Below are 15,067 nucleotides of genomic sequence, written 5' to 3'. Positions count from 1 at the left end.
ATGGCTGACTTTACTCGGCTATATGATACTGCAGTCATTTTTTCCCCCGAGGAAGAAAATGTATGGTTGAATGGAGAAGCCTGAGCCTCTGTGGCTGGAATGACAACAACATAAAGTGATGTGAGGAGGTTATTGGGATGCATGTTGTGTAAAGAGAGATGTGTGATGGCGCTTAGTGGAAAACGAGACAATGGAAAAAACAATAACAAGAAAGGAAAAGAGGCCAATGAATACAGATTTCTTGTTTAGAGCCAAGAACTATAGTACATGCAATATGTGGTCGAACGCACACGTTCATGCACACACACACACAAACACACTGCGAAGGTTTATTTTGTGTCTGTGTTAAGGATTTCCAGGACATTAGCAGCCAGACATGTACGCAGGTTGAGTGAACACGACCGACCCGAACAAGGTTACGGCCTTTGATCGCTGCCAATGAGACGAAAAGCATGATGGGACAGAAACACAACAGGATTACACACTGAGCAAACATATACACCATATACACCTATTAATTTTACATGTCGCATTCATTAATTACCTCCAATCAAAATGAGGAAATGCCGAAACGCACGCACAAAGTGATTAGGCATCCGAATGTAAAGCCTTCATTACTTATTATTTAATAGTATTGAGCTGTTTGTGGAAATCCGGAGCTCAGGAAGATCACATTTTGGAAGTAAAGGATGCTTGGAGGAAGGTAGAGGAAAAGGATCAGGTTATCTGTGATTGCTATTCAATACCGTCCAACCAGCTAATCGTATTACTCTCCTTTCTGTGCCCTGCTGTCAATACTCATCCTCGGGTTGCTCCCGGTCAACAGCTTGCCTTCTTTCTTTTTCTTTTTTTTAACCACTATCCCTTTTTCTCTTTGCTCTTAACACCTCTTTTCATTTGTTTCGATTTCTCTCCCGGCCTCTCGCACGTCCCCTCTCTTGTCTCCCTCCACATGACGTTCCAGGTGCTAAAGAAGTCAAACAGCGGCGGCCTTTATGATCCCAGGATGCTCATACAGACCAAAGGAAGCCTAAAACAACAATGCCCTGTCTTTTTTTTTTTTTAAGACATTAAAACTCCTTTGATCCCAGGACATTGTGCCTGCATGAGACAATGTGTGCAAAGCAAGTGAAATGTAAATGTCTCTGCCTGCAGGGGCATTATGCAGATGTTCTATTTCTTCTATTTGAACAAACAGCAAGACTATAATTGCACTTCCTAAATTTGAATATATTTGAATCCCAATTTGTGCATCATAACAATGGCTCTCCTGACTGATGCCCGGGAAACAGCACATTTGTCTGCCGAGGTGCCTGATGCACTCAAAGAGCAGGGAATAATGTCTCCAAAGGCATCAAGGTTTAAAATCACACCAGCGCCATCAATATTCCATCACCGCCACCTTGAGTGGAGCAGCTCATCCATTCGGCTGATTATAGTGGTTAGCTGAAGCATCACCATGAAAAGGATGGAGAAAAGCTGGTAAGAAAAGCGGATAACTACTTTTCTCGATTGCAGTGGATCATAAATGGTCTTATCTGAGGCGGTGCTTCACTTCGCTGCAGGGAGAGGAGTGGGAGACGAATAAAGGCACTGTGTTATTACTTACTGGCAAGAGGATGCTCTCAAAAGCACTTTATAACGTATCTTTCAAGAGGAACAAAATGATTAAGGCAATAATTCGGATCGTTACACAATAACATATGACAATTAAATATGAAGTAGCTCCTGTGGGATAATAAAAAGATGGGAATATTGAAACGTTGATACAGAGGAAGAAAAAAAAATCCAAAAGGCAACAAAACATTATCTGTTCGTCCACATGAGTTAACCTGCAAAACTAACCATGATTGTTTTTTGTAAACAGGTTATTGTATCTAAAGCAGAGTAAAAAGTTTGTTTTAGCCACCATGAAGCTCAGCACAACATTCCCCTCGAACCCTTTTAAATGATTTTCTCTTAATCCAGTCTGAAAGTGTTTTGATTTATGGCCTTTTAAAAATACCACAATAGCATTTTAAGCATTAAATCAAATTATTGTCAGACTACAGTAGATGATCTGTGTATATGATCCTTTCTGTTTACTGTAAATTAGAATTACATCTGAAACTACTCTTAGTTCAGCTACAGTGCAGCAAAGCAATGCCAATGTTTCCCAAACAGTGAAAATGTTTTGTTCCCCAGCCTTGGTGGCAGCCACTGCTGCAGGCTATATGCATACAGGATTGTCCATCTGCAGCCAAGTCACCAGAAGAAAATGTTGGCATTGCATGTTTTTGTAAACCAATATGTTAAATTTGATTTTTCATGAATACCATATCAACGTTATTAAAATGATGTAGTATATAAGCTGATTGTTGTCGTCAGGAGGTGGAGGGCAAGACGCCTGCCAAGCTGCAGACCACTGTTCAAAACCAGCAACAATGGTTGTATTTCACGACCATTCACTGTGTTTCCACCAGTGTCTGTGAAAATCGTTACATTGCAGTGTTTCCCAGCAGCATTTAAGTCACCAAACGTGGGATTTTTAATGCTGAAACATGATCTTTCCCTAACCTTAACCAAGTGTTGTTTGTGCTTAATCTAACCACAACTTCACTACAGAGTTGTTGAGAAACGTCAAGTTTCACCGTATCTGCTTGCAGAAATGTTCAGTCGAACATTTATTTTGATGACTGGATTGCCATCCATTCCTCCCATTTTTCTGAACATAATATCAGAAACACCTCGAAAGAATTTCTTCAAATTTGGCACAAACATCCACCTGGACTAAAGGATGAATGCTATCTCACAAAACATGTTTTTGGCCATAACTCAAGAATTCCTTTGCTAATTATGACAACATTTCACACAAATGTCTAACTGGATAAAATAATGAAGTGATGACATTTTATATTTTAAAGGTCAAAGGTCAACTTCACTGTGACATCATAAAGAGACATTTTTCTGGCCATCATTCAATGTCACAACTCAGGAACATAAAGGAAGACATTTGGTCAGATGCTGAATTAATGACACTAATCTTGGGGGTCCATCTTGAAACTGTGCTGATTGTATTGATCTTCTGTGCTGCTGGTTTGAAGATGTGTGTGAACCATCCATGTTTTCGAATCTGTAGCTTTTTTGCAGCAATATTAATATTTAAAGCAATGTCAACTGTCATGGCTACAATTTTGTGTCCTATCCTGTTGCACTGACAGTCCACCACAAGCTCAGTGGTTTTGCTGATATTAAGCTTCAGGTGATGGTCGTCACACCATGTGATGAAACGCTCTATCAGTCCATTGTACTCCTCTGTAAAAGTTTTCTGACTGGAATCATTCATGTCAATACAGTGATAACTTGAAGTAGAAAGTGGTTTCTGGCACAACTTCACCGATTCACAAGGTGCATGGGGAGTGAGGAAACACTGGAAAATGTCAAAAGAGTAGTATGGAAAATAACTTATTGACCGACGCGTTTCGGCTTGTGGCCTTCATCAGGGTCATCCATCGGATGATTGTGATTGTGATTGTGAGATAACTTTCATGTTTTAGTTGGACGTTTGTGCCAAATTTGAAGAAATTCATTCAAGGTGTTTCTGAGATATTATGTTCAGAAAAACGGGAGGGACGGATGGCAATCCTCCAGTCACCAAAATAAATGGTCAATAAAGTTGTTTTTCATACAAGAAGTGTTGCTGGAGCTCTTTTGACATTTTCCAATAGTGATAACTTCCATTTCTCCAAAAAAAAACCCAAACATCTCTTTTAAATTCCTTTAAAGTCTTTACAACATATACTATATGAGTCTGAGGAGACATGGATGTAAACTGCAACTTGACTGGTTGGTGGATGTGGCAATTCTAGTTAAATAAGTGCTATGTTTAACATGTGAGAGTCAAATGTACGGTTAACCCACAGTATAGAAAAATGCATATTTCTTCTTACAGATACGATCACCTAAAGCCTTTATCAAACCATACTCACAGTTTCTGCTTCATCTTCCTGGATTTTGAAAGATCTATATCTTTTTGGTGCTACCCTGACACAGTGTAGCAAAAAGTAAATTGAATTTTGTTGTGGTGATCAAAGCGTTGAAAAAATGAAATTGGAAAAACACAACAGGAGCCTGACTTTCCAGAACAAATATCTTCATTACTCTAGATAATCCACAGATTTCACTGTCAACATAGGGACTATTTTTTGCATAGAGAGGAGCTCCAACTGTTCACAGTGAGGTCTGTGATTATACTGAGGAACCATCATTAGATTTAAAAACTAAACACGAGATGAAATGAGTTGTTAAGATGGACATTTTTGCAGCGAGTGTGTCAGTAAAATCATCTGTATACAGGTTTCCTGACCTGAGCTCACCTGTTAAAATACAACCTGTCTTTGTTGTTCTTCTTCTGTACCTTTCAGCTTCTGGTTCCCAGAGACAGGGTCACCTGTTATGAAGGGTCACGTGTTTTACAACCTGGTGTTGCTGCCTCTCCTACCACACCGTGACAGCAGGGGATCTGGGGGGTGAAGCACGCTCTGACCACCAGCCATGTGGAGACAGACACAGGAAGAGCATTAACAGCTTTTTTTTTTATGGCTGTGCAGGGATGTGACAGTGCACCTGCTCAGTGACACCACCCCTGTGTGGCTCTGTCTGGTTTTGTCAGGTATAAAAGGTTTTGTGTTTAGTGTGTGCGAGTGTCGGGTCAGCAAAATGACACTGAGGCTGGACTCAGATGCTTCACTGCACCGCTGCTGCATCCTGTGGCAGTCTGGGACACAGAGAGAGTGCAGAACACGAGTCCTCTGGGGTCTGAGGACAATCCACCCACTCTGTCAGGAAATATAGCCTTTCTTACAAGACATGGTCATCCTGCACACCAGGGTCACAGGAACCACTCGGATGGAGGAGGTGCTTACTCAGGGCCTGTAATTTAAATGTCAGCTGATAATACTTTACAAGTGATTGCACACAAGCCTGAGTAGCTGCCCAGGAAGGACGAAGTTATATGAATAGCCTTCCAAAAAATGCTACTTATTACAGTTATTATGGTGGTCATGCACTTGCCAATTGTGGTCACTGATTTGCTCTAACGCACAGCATTTGCATATCTAGTGGCATGTGTTTAAGATTGATTATAGTATTATTGTTTGACAAGTTGTAATCTCACCGCACACCAGATGTCTGGAAGTTATTTTTTATTTCTGCATGAGATAAGTGAGCCGTTTGGAGCAAATGACACATTTCACACTCAGAAAGTTGGATGCAAAATGTTTCACTTGCTCCAAAACACAGTCTTATCGCATACGTAATAAAGAATAACCTCTGGAGATCTGGTGTGCAGTTGTGCTGGAGTAAATACTTTTTTTTTGCTCTAATCTAACTTATTGTTCTGATTTAAAAAATAAAATCTAATAAACATGTTTAAGAAAAAAAACAACACATGAATAGAGATGTTTATTGTTTATCATCAAAACCATATTTTTAACAAGCTTTCTCAGCCCCTAAGCAACAATTTTACTGTATCAAGCTGGAAAATAAATCATGGTCTTAACAATGACCACATATGTCATTGGTCAGGAGGGGGTTATGCTTGTTACTGGGAATGTATGACACATGAAGGCAGCATGACTAGCAGCTCCATATACATAGGCAGTGTCGTGCTTTGAGGTAAATGTTAACATCAGCTAACATACTCACAATACAACACTGATAAAGTACCATGCTGACATCTGGCTGGTATAATGTCTACCATGTTCACCAGCTTTTAGCGTGTTAGCATGCCGCCATGTGCTGATAAGCACTAAACACAAAGTACTGAGGCTGATGGGAATGTTAATTAGGTAGGATATTTCGCAAACTAAACTGTGAGAATCACTGAAACTTTGACCTGACGATGGCACAAGATGTAAAGGGATCGTCAAATTTGTTATTATTCATTCTGTTGGAGACGTGACATGTCTTCACCAAAAGCAGCCCCTCTAATATTTGTCAAAAAATCTCACCCAAAACTACAAATGTGAACCTTGGGTGGCACGAGAGGAAAAGTCTGGGGATAAACCATAGACATAGCCACCGTCACGTCACCCGTTGGTTTGTGGACTACTGTTTTGAAGCCTCAAGTTTGGGATTTTGGTTGTTGCCATCTTGGTTTTTTGGAGCCAGAAGTGACCATATTTGGAAAAGACAATGCAGCTCTGGAACGAGGGATGGATCTGACTGAGAATCAAAGGACACTTGGCCACACCCCTGATTATGCGTAACTATAAGCCTTAATAAAATGTAAACAGGTGAGTTTTATAAAAATTCACCTCCTTTATTGTCACGAAGGGTGAAATTAGCTATAAAGACCTACACCATTTTTGTACCAGGCTGTTAACATGTTTATTTCTGCTGTAAAGTTGGGCATTTTAACATGGGGGTCTATGGGAATTGAGTCGCTTCTGGAGCCAGCCTCAAGTGGACATTCAAGGAACTGCAGTTTCTGGCACTTTTGCATTGGCTTTATTTTTGCTCTGGAGGTCGTTGCTGCTATCAACAACGTCAGTGGGATTCATCCTCTGGGGAGCATGAATGCATGTACAATATTTCATGGCAATCCATCAAATAGTTGTTGAGATATTTTCAGTTTGGACCAAAGTGGTGGAACAATGAGGCTAATAAAGCAATCGCTACAGCCACAGCGCTAGCTTGGCTAAAAGAATAATTATCATGTATTATATGTAATGCTCATTTAGAATAATATGTTGAAACTGATCCAGAACTAATAATTACATAGTATTTTGTCTGTTCTCATATTTTACGACGTATATAGTCCTTAAATCAGATTAAATTGTAGCTACTTGATGGTATTTGTTAATTAGCATTTACATTCTGATTTATTCCTTGTTTTTTCTTGGTATCCACTCAGGAATTTCTGTAATTTATGTTAACTGTTGTGCTTGTAATTCTACTTTACTACTTAAACTTGGCGTCCCAGATGAGCTGTTGGCTGCAGGTCAGCTCTCCTGCTCCTTCACTACGGAATGTACAGTATAAGTGTATGACTGAAAACAATGCTTTGAACATCCAGGAACAACAGATCAGAGGGAAACGGCATGATGAAAAGTCTTGAATTTTGACTCTCTGCTTTGATTTTCGTGCATGGCAGTGTTTCCAATAAATTCCTCTTGAAGTCAGGGAGAAAAAAGTGGCTTTGTAAAAACGCACAGTAAACATGAGTCATTGCAGCATGTTACCCAGGGGGGCAGTTTGTTTCACAAACACAGAAACACACCCTTCTTATGAAAAGAACATAAGGAGGAATTCGGATTAATCCCGTTCAGAGGATCCAAGCGCAGTGGAAGCCATTAATCACTCACCTACTGTAATTAGCAGGGAGTTAATTTATGCCTCTGTAATTCACTTAGCACTGCTCGGAGTGAGAAGAGCTGGTATAAAAAGCTCAGTCATATGTCTTAGAACATGTAACACAGTCTGAAAATGTGTGCAAGTGCTGGCAGGCTAAATATATCAGCAGGAAATGCTGTTGATTATAGGGAAGCCGCAGGAAGGAGAAACCACTAGCAAATATTCAGACCCATTGATTACAGCTTGAGCCAGTCTGGGGTAAATAGTAAACCAGAAATTTTGACATGAAAAAAAAGGTTGGAATTTACCGTATCTGTTAAATATATGTTATATATGGGAATATTTCTGTAAGAGCAGCTCTCCGGTTCCTGTAATAATGCTGTAGAAAGGCCAGTTAAATGACTCTGATGGGATCATCTACTTAAAAATCCATTTTTATTCTCCTCTTTGAACCTCTGATATTTGATCTTACCATTCTGGACGTGGGCAATCCTTCAGAGTTAAAGTTAACCAGGGAGAAAAAACTAAAACCATGAATATGACAGCGTAAAGACAGCCTGCCAGGAGAAAAGTGTATGTTCCGCCCGCAGTTCTGGCTCAGCTCCAGCTTTCAGCGTGTACTTTTTGTGGTTTATATTTGCAAACGATTTGTGAAGGGTGAATGCATCTCCTCCTCTGTTTCGAATGGGAACTATAATTCTTGTTTTCAGATGTGTAACCAGCCACAGGTGACGTCCTATCCCCTACTTGGCAGAGTGTTAAAAACATATGGTGTCCACCCTCTGGACTCAATATGCCTCCTGGAGCAGTTCCCTCAATGCATGCTGGGCCATAACTTTATACAGTGGCCATCCAATAGTTATATCAGCCCCAATCTGTCGGCCCAACAGCACAAGATAAGAAATCACCGCCCTGCTGAAACATCACACCAGGGTCAAACCAAAGCCTCTTGTCTTGACTGGACTCGTCTACGTCTAAACAGAACAACATCTGTATTTTATATCCAACAAGCACTGCATCACAGAGAAGAAATGCCTTCCTGCAGTTTGAATACATCACCAGTTTCTTTTAGATCTCAAGCCACGTCTTCAACAAAGTGTGGGTAACCTGGACATTATTTGTCTCACTCATGCAATTACGATGTGAACAACAACCCAGAACTGATTGATTATGTGGATCATTTCGTCTCTTTACATGTGTGGCCAAAAATGGTTCTGCCACACATGAGCTTGACCATATCAGAGAAAGCCAGTCTGAAAAAAACAGGCAATAAAGATGTCAGTTCTTCTAAATGCAAATGTGATGTCTGAGGGGTTTATTGGGACTGATGAGAGGCACAGTTTATAAGTATTTAGAGAATGACTCAGTTCCTCTTGTTTTGGCTCCACGCTGAAGGAAATGAAACGATGATCGTGGTTAAATACAAATTTCAACTTTAATTTAAAGCTCTTAGCTCCTTAAATGGAGAAACGGTATATGAGTTATACTTTAAATTATAGAGACTATGTACACAAAGGCCTACAATTTCCACATTGTTCATTCACCATGGATATAAACACCTTCAAAGTCCCTTAAAGCTGAGAGTCATTATTGTAACCTCAGTGTTTGTTTCATTTCAGACCCAATGTGCTGCAGTGCACAACCCAAACAATGAGTCCCTGTCCAAATACTTGCGCATATGTTGACATATTAGTATCTGTAGGCGTTTCAACATTTAACCAAACAATGTATTTGACAATAAAGTACACAGGAGTTTTATTGGATTCACATGTTGTAGGAACACAGTCAGGAAATCTTCATTGTCCGTCACAAAGAGACAGAAATCTTTAATCTAGCAAGTTCCCCCAAAATGACATGTGTTTACACCAAGCGACAAAGCCCCTCTAGCGGCTGTAGGGAGTCAGGTGATGGTATTATACTGTAACAAAGTCTGCTTAGGGACAAAATTAGGGTGGAGGGATGGATCTACAAGCACTAACATTACCACAGAAGACAGCTATTTGTTTCCTGTTTCATTTGTTACTTTTCATATTAAAGATAGTCATCTTAAAGGGACAGTTCACCCCCAAATCAAAAATACATATTTTCATTCTAACCTGTAGCGCTATATACTACACCCGCCAACCATATCACAGCACAGACAGAAGTGTGCATTTACTGCTAACTTACCTAGCACCATAGAGCTAGCTGACAATACACCTCAGTTCAGGAGGATGCCATTAATATTTACATCTCGCACTGTCTTCGACACATGCCTCTCGTCCATGAGTAGGTGCACACCAGTGGCAGCTGCTGGTCTTTCAAACAGGGGGAGCTCACTTTAAGTTTACATCATAAAATTTGTCATATTGTAGCAAGGCAGTAACTTATAGCCACATGGGACTGAGCTCTAAATGCGACTTCCAAAGCGCTGTCAGTCACAAAGGGGTTCAGCCTTTTAGACAATTCCTCCAATCATCATGCATACACGAGCGTCCTCTCCCACCTACCGCTCCATTAGGTCCCAGGGAAGCTCAGCCTCCCAGGAAGTGACAATTTTGTCGCATTTGACTGTCTCGCTTTGCTACATGAGAAAAACCTGCTCAGCGCTGTCTCATAGGAATGCTTGGAGGCTCCGCGTCCACTGTGCTGACACGAGAATGTATGACAGGGAGGTCGCGTTTGAAAACTGGTGATAAACAGCTGATGTTTGAACATCATAGTCATGATGTTAAACGCATCCTAGCGCACGTTTAATGCAATGTAAATTCTTATTTTAATGTAAATTCAATAGTGCATATTTGACCATTTCTTCTGTGAAATTTTAGGGGAAGTTCAGCCTCCCTTGTTGTCTCAGAGCAGTCGCCTCCGGTGCACACTTTCATCTGGGCTGTGATATGGTTAGTGGATGTAGTTCAGTAGACAGAAAATAGTTCCTACATGAAACTGCTCACAACAAGGTCTGTGGATTATCTTGAGTAAGCGCATCATGATTTCTGGAACGAGACATTGCTGTTGAGTTTTTCAAATTCTTTTGTTGATACGCTTAGCACCACAAGCCAAATGTCATCTAGTTCCATTATAATGGAGGCAGACATCTTTACGGCCAATATCTCCAACACTCGCACAGCTCACACCACAACAGTCTAGATTAATAAACAGCTCTACAGGTAAGAGGAAAAATATGTTTGATTTTGGGTTGAACTGCACACAGCAAGGTCAGTGGATTATCTTGCATAACCGGGTCATGATTTTTGGAAGGAAACATTGCTGTTGAGTTTATAAGTGTATTTTTCTCTGCTTCGAACACCACTTAAAAGAGAGAAGGCAGACATCTTGGCGGCCAATATCTCCAACACTCAGCAACTCACACCGAAACAGTCGACATTAATAAACAGCACTACAAGTAAGAGGAAAAATATTTTCTATTTTTATGTATTTTTGATTTCTGTGTAAACTGTAAAAGAAAATGCCATATAAAGCACTTTAACTTAAATTATGTTTTCTTAACTTAAATCCCCTTTTTCAGATGCTAGTTTTAAAAATTCCTGACGCTACATAAAACTAGTCTTGTATAACCAGATCTACCTAAGCACTTTGTTTCAGCGCTGTGTGTGAAATTACAACTTCCAAGATAGCATATGGCCTTATATGGCATTTTCTTTTGCAGTCTTTTATAGCGATTGCCAGGGCTCACTCCCCGCATGTAAATTTTCCACTAAAATAAGACTGTCCCCCAAAATATGACCACATAGGGTATTTTTTTCACACATAAATTGTAATACATTTATGTTTTTTGTTGCACGGCAATCTCGACTGGCCAAAGTCGTTATTAAAGGAGCAGAGAGGAAGTTAGGAGACGTAATATATAGAGCAAGAAAGTCTGCATAGAGTGGGGGGAAGGGGAGGTGGATGAGTCAATCAAGAACTGGACCTTCATCCAGGAGGCTGGTGTTTGTGTCATGTATGAAACCAAAAGTCAGTGTAGTTATTCTGACAATGAAACATTTTATGTCAACGTGTCACGGGAGGGATTTTAGGCAACATATGTCATGTGAGATATGCAGTGTTGGGAAGGTTACTTTTAAATTGTAATAAGTCACAAATAACTGTAATTTCCTAACAAATGTTTTAAACTGGGCAAAGAAGTTGAAAAGTCCTACAAATATGGGCACACTCAAATTTGTCCCAACGGCTTTACTGATCCACGTTATCTGGAAATATGACATGAGAAAGCATTCCTGCACGGCAAAAAGGTTGAAGCAAAATAATTAATCTTATATTTTTCATATTAACTTTTTTTTTTTGGAAAAGAATACCATAAAATTTCTATTAATAGCCTGGGCTACTATTTGCTTAAACCACTGATGTCAACAGGCTTATATCTGGGACAGGCCGTTAATTCCTGTCACACAAAACTGTTGCCCACTAAAAATCATGAAATACAATCACATTTATTATTTCAACCAGTATGAATATAACTTTAAAAATTAGGCTTCAGATAATATATCAGTATAAATCATTAATTTTAAGCAGCTCTGACAGACAGGCATCAGAGAGAGAAAGAATTATGTTATTCAAGGATTACAGCACCCAGCATACCAACACAATATCACTTTATCCTGCTAAAACAATACTCACAACTTGGATTAATTTTTTATGAAAAACGCTTTTGATTTTTTTTATCTGAGCACCCGTGTGGACTAACTGAATATGAATAACTTACAGGGTAATCAAGGAATACACACATAATTTGAGGTAGCCAACAACCTGCTTTTATACAGATCTTCTCGAAGACCTTCTGAAAAAAACATGAACTGCTTGGCAACCAGATCAGATGTCTACGTGAGACAGGACTTTATTTGTTATAATGTGTAGCCACACCAGGTTAGAAAAAGGGCCTGGGCGTTTAAATGAGACCAGGCTTTTAATTAAAGTTTTACGGTATATTGGGATGTAACCCCTTTGTAATGAACAAAATTTTGATTAGCAACAATAATTTAATAACATTTTTACTTACTGATTACAATTACATTTGTTTTGTAATTCAATTACAATTACTCCATTACATGTAACTAGTTACTCCCCAACACTGTAGATACATTGGGTTACCTCACTAGCCAATGTACTTATTTTAAGCCAAATCATGAAGTTTTTTTAAACCTAACCAAGGAGGTTTTTTTGCCCTGATCTAACCACATAGTTTTGGTGCAATTGTGACTGTTTCATAATGTTAACCACATGTTTAAAACTGCGACTGTTGCCGGTCATATGAGCTCTTCTGACGTTAACTTGTATGTGCACTGATTTAGAAAATGCCACTGTGGGTCATATTCAGGGGTAAGAACATGCAGTTTATGTGGTTGTATGGGCTGCAGGACTTAACGACTAAAACAAGTTTCCCCTCACACTGTTTTGCAAGAGTACCATCCTGCTGCATCCCACAAACACAAACAACCAGGGGCGTTTTTTCCCCCCTCTTCGTGTGGAATGATGATGGTCTCAGCCAGACCTTTCTCCAGTGCTGGCACAACGCGAGATGGAAAGATACCTGCTTTCAGGTTCCTGGTATCGTGCATGCTCGCTAACTGTCACTGGAACAAAACAGAGCCACCTGTGCCTTCCCTATGACAAGTCAAAATGTTTGCTGTGAGAAAGTCCTACAAAAGATGTTTTTACTCAACAAATAAACCAGGTTGCAGTGAATTTCATGTGTTGCTGCCCTTGAGTTGCTCACCCTAATGACTTCCGCCGGGCAGCAAGTCCTCTTCATCAAGATTGTATTCATTAGTGACCTTGCAGACTGACATGACACTTCCTTTCGCTGACCAATCATACGGCTGGAAATGTGATATGTACAGAGAAAAATACATGTATCCTACCAAAAGCCCCTGTCAGCACATATCCATATATCCATAACACTACTAATAGAGCTAACATTCAGAGGACATTTTTCTATTTCTGGCTGTTGGGTGGATACATTTCAGTTGTAGTACATCTCTGTTACACTGTTGTTTGGATCAAACAATATCAACAACATGGCTCAGAAGTGTTAATATTAATTATTGGCTTCTATATGACAGATCAGTCTGTCATTGAGTACCTGCACACCCACAGTGATACAGTGGCTTCCCTCAGGCTGTGGACAATAAATGCTGGATTCAAAGGAACTGACATGTAAATACAATATCATAGAAGACTGTATTGATGGAGAAGAGTGCTGTCAGAGTCATCAAAATGAGGGTTAGGCAGAGGTGCTGCAGGGGTGATCTCAAAGGAGGATGTAGGAAGTGGGAAAATTGATGTGTCCCAAGATCAATACTGGAGAGCATTTGGATCTACAACAGTGTAACTAAATCACCCTGTGGCTGCTGCTGCTGCTTCAGGGGCATCGGCCTCTCCGTCCCTGAGCTGATGATCGGTGTGGTGAAGGTGGAAGTAGCCCGGTCAGGAGGATTGTACAAGATGGAGATCAGGAAAGGCTGAATGCAGATAAAGCTGTTTTTTTTTTGTTTTGTTTTTTTGGCGACTTTAGCTGCTTCATCGTCACGTTGTCTTGGATCAATACCCATCAACACTGGTTTTCCTTGAGTGTAAAGGCTAAGTACCTCAATGAGCATCAAACACAATTACAATGCTTCGATGTGCATTAGTGGTTTTGAAGAGGTCTCACCAAATTTAGTATCATCTTGACAAAAAAAAAAAAAATGCAAGCGGGCAGCACCTAATGGATTCAAACCTCAACATGTTCAGTAGGTTTCCGAAAAACTGCTTCAGACTAACAGTATATCCATCTCGTCAACAGAGGTGCTACATTTACAGTGCAGACCCAGGACACAGATAGATGAAATCTAAATTCCCATTAAAGGAGGCCAGTGTGAAAACATACAGTGCTAAATAGTGCAGCAGTATGACACAGTGACATGTAAAACCTGAGATCAGTGATAATGAAGCCTTTTCATGGTGCACATCCCTCAGTGAAGTGACTTCTCATTGTGGAAGAACAACCTCATCCTTCATTGTTAAGCTGCTGCTGCTGATCTGAGCTCAGCTGAGTCGCCCTCTTGTGGTACATAATAATAATGCACTTTATTAATTCACTGATGGGAGTGTGTTTCCACTTGGATGGTACTCAGTGGTTAACTAGTAAGACACACAAGCATTCGTTTTGCACAAACATAAAGTCACAAAGTTTATCTAAAAAGTGAGACCTTGTACAACCCGTTCAGCAGATATGGGAGTTTAAAAAAAGCAGAGAGGTTAATAGAAAAATAGAAACACCTGTTGTGCCTGCAGACCTTATGGTTTCTTTAGTTGTCGTGTGGTGACCCAATTGTCAGGACAAGTTTTAAGGCTGTACTTTGTGGTGGTCTTGTTTAAGGGCCATGGAAAGGTGTTTCTAATATCTCGCCGGCCTCATTTACATGTGTGGAGAGGAAAAGATATCAGAAACACACGTCAAGATAATTCAACCCAGCACAAAACGGCACAGACAACAGTCTTTGGCACAGTGTCAACTATTTAAATTAGACTAAGTGATTGGGGGATATACACTATATGGCCAAATGTATGTGGACAGTATAACATTACACTCATAGCTGGTTGTTAAATATGTAACTGGCTGCAGGGATTACCTCCCATTCAGCCGCAGAGGCAATAGTGACATCAACCACTGATACTTGGTGATAAGGCCAGTTCCTTCAAAGCGTGCTGGGTGGGGTTGGGATCAGGGGTCTGTGCAGACCAGTCAAGT

The sequence above is a fragment of the Epinephelus moara genome, chromosome 18, assembly GCF_006386435.1.
Source record: "Epinephelus moara isolate mb chromosome 18, YSFRI_EMoa_1.0, whole genome shotgun sequence".
In the NCBI taxonomy this organism is placed as follows: Eukaryota; Metazoa; Chordata; class Actinopteri; order Perciformes; family Serranidae; genus Epinephelus; species Epinephelus moara.
This window is presented reverse-complemented; position numbering follows the sequence as displayed.